The sequence below is a fragment of the Belonocnema kinseyi genome, chromosome 4 (genome assembly GCF_010883055.1).
Source record: "Belonocnema kinseyi isolate 2016_QV_RU_SX_M_011 chromosome 4, B_treatae_v1, whole genome shotgun sequence".
In the NCBI taxonomy this organism is placed as follows: domain Eukaryota; kingdom Metazoa; phylum Arthropoda; class Insecta; order Hymenoptera; family Cynipidae; genus Belonocnema; species Belonocnema kinseyi.
This window is the reverse complement of record NC_046660.1, coordinates 135,865,885-135,868,691: the sequence shown is the minus strand read 5'-3', so window position 1 is coordinate 135,868,691 and position 2,807 is coordinate 135,865,885. Positions and strand designations below refer to the sequence as shown.

Here is a 2,807-nt window from a genome sequence, read left to right as displayed (position 1 = left end):
TATTGATTCCTTTACAGACTGTAACCACCTATCTCACGGTTGTGAGACGTGGTTATGGCTGAAATTTTACCGCGATTTCGCTGGAAGCGGGTGCAATTTTTTTAGATTAGCACCCGCTCCCGTGCTCGATAATATATTTATCGCGCGCTTCGCATCGACAACAGTAATTTGGTGATCGTGAATTCTCTTTTGTTAAAGCTTTTTTGGCCTTAAAGAGCACTTTCTCATCACGTATCTCGTTTTTCGCACTCGAGTTTATCCCTGAATTTTATATCATTCCCAGTAATGTATATCATTATAATTCATAAATTGATTTGTATTAAAATAGACGACAATAACAATGACAATTCGTGTGACAACAACCAGCATCACCTTCCAGAGGGGCATCTTTCAGGACGAAGCCACGAGCCCTCCCCTCTTTTGCATTACACTTATGCGACTATCTGTCGCACTACGCAATTCACCTGGGTACTTTTGCGGCGAAAAAAATCATCGCGAGCATAAGATGAATCATGTATTTTATATGCATGACCAGAAAATCTATGTTTCTACTTCAAAGCAACTGTAGAGTGCTTTCAATATCGTCGAGGGGTACACAGGCGAGATTGATATGGACTTTGAATTGGACAATGGTTCCAAGATTCATCTGAAGCGAGGAAGAATTGCTGGTGTTCCCGAGGAGCCTGAGCTCATGGATATGAGCGTAATTACACCTAGAAGCTGGAGAGACCTATCTATGACTAGACATGGCTGAAAGCCGCATCTAGGATATAATATCAGTGAAGAAGGCTCTCCAAAACAGATACACGCGTCTTCTTCGACAGGTAGGGTCTTCCAATTTGTCGGCATTCTACAAGATATTTGCGTATAAACCGTTTCTACTCTCCTCGTTTGGAGTGATTCCATATATGAGGCACGAGCTCAAAGCCCTCGACATCCTCACGCGTAAGATCGTGCATATGCGCATATCATCTTCTAAATCTTCAATGTCTTCATAACCATATTATCCTAGGTACAGCTCACATCGTCGCAAATTGAATGCCCTGTGTTCGTACGTTCAGATTAAAGTGACAGACAATCGAAAAATTAACGTTTTAAGCCTAAAAACGCACGATATGAAAAAAGTCAAGATAAGAAAAATGTTGCTTTCTGTATGACCTCAGAGTACGCAGCCTTATCCTTGCATGCGGGGCTCTACAAGGATGGACGAACCCCTTTCCCTAGCTTCTCGTGGGAACAACAATGACAACATCAAACATAGTTGTAGTAAGTGCGGTTCAAAGCAACAGAACGCGCAGGGCTCCCGACAATGGGTCGGCCAACAATGCCGACCAATCTAGAATTGGGGGAGCCAATGAAAATGGATTCAATGCGATGCCTTCGGCGGGATCTCGCAACCTTTGCTTGGACGGAGCGACTGAATCACGACTTGCTAGAGTGCTACTATGCGAGTGTGGCCCCTGAACGGGGTTACATGGCACGGCTGCATGCCCTTTGTTGCGAGAAACACCCGGAGCTATCGCACTTTTCGCAGCAACGTCTGCGATACCATGCTGAACTACTCCGAAAAAGGGGCTATGTAAGCGGAACGCCTACTCTATCACAGCTAGAACAAGCCGGCAACAGAGAAAGAGAGGCGACACTAAGACCAACCGCTTGCAGGCATCCAATAGAGGAAGAGCGATGCTTTATGGCCCGGAGAAACATCAACATCAAGGCTTCTCTCAAGCCTAAAGATCTGGCTGAAATGGATGACGAGCTTCGTGGACATTTTTCCGAAGAATCCGACGTCTGGGCTATCAATTATTGTGTGTGTAATGCAGTGAGAGCTTTGGTCGATGCGAACCGTAAAACAAAACCAACGGTTGATCTTACGACCAAAAGAGGAATGCATCAACTTGCCATAAAGATAGGCTGGGCAAGACAGTGCGCGTCTCGCATTCAGTATGTGATTGACTGCATCACATCTGGCAGGAATTTTACCGCCAAAGTTCGAAAGTTCGCGCGCGAACTTCAGACTCGTTATCACACATTTAACAAGTCAAAGCTGCTGACCATCAAGCAGCATAGTGTTGAGAGAATACGAATACTATCTGACGCTAAAGACAAGTCTAGAGCGGAGGGAGAGGCGGGTCAGAGAAAATCAACAGTTTCTCTCTGACCCATCTCGACTCTTCCAAGACCCTCAAATTACTGTCGAACACCCATCCCAACCAGAGGAGGCCGAAGTATTTTGGAGAGAAGTCTACGAAGTGCAGCATAGACTGGACGAAAACTCAGAAAATATAAATAGCTTCAAGGAGCTAAGTAATGCCCTCATAACACCTGATAAAGAATGCCTACCCATCACTACCGGGGTGGTAAAGAAAGTATTAAGAGGGATGAAGAACTATTCCGAAACCGGGATCAGATTGTATCAAAGCCTTCTGGTGGAAGAAGTTTTCTTCAACCCATCAGCATTTGGCCCGTATTTTTACCTCATATTTAAAGTCGGAAGAGCCGATTCCGGAGTGATTGGTGGAAGGGCGCACAATACTCCTGCCGAATATAGGCAACTTAGCTGACCCGAAGAATTACAGGCCAATTACTTGTCTGAACACACTTATAAGATATTCACAGCTATCCTAAATGATAGGATTGCTCGGGCAATTGAACCTGCGTGACAAGAAATGTATGAACAACGATGCTCAAAGAAAGGCGTAGCGGGATGTCGGGAGAACCTGCTTATCGATAGATGTGTCTGCAAAGATGCAGCATTCTACCAGCGTGACCTATCGATGGCCTGGATTGATTATCGGAAAGCTTTC

General features: G+C 45.0%; 1 protein-coding gene across 1 annotated transcript in view; it reads right to left on the bottom strand.

The window, feature by feature from the left end:
- The window catches only part of LOC117171912 (probable ribosome production factor 1), a 32,998-nt gene that overhangs the window by 7,678 nt on the left and 22,513 nt on the right, over nucleotides 1–2,807 (bottom strand). The window lies entirely within an intron of this gene.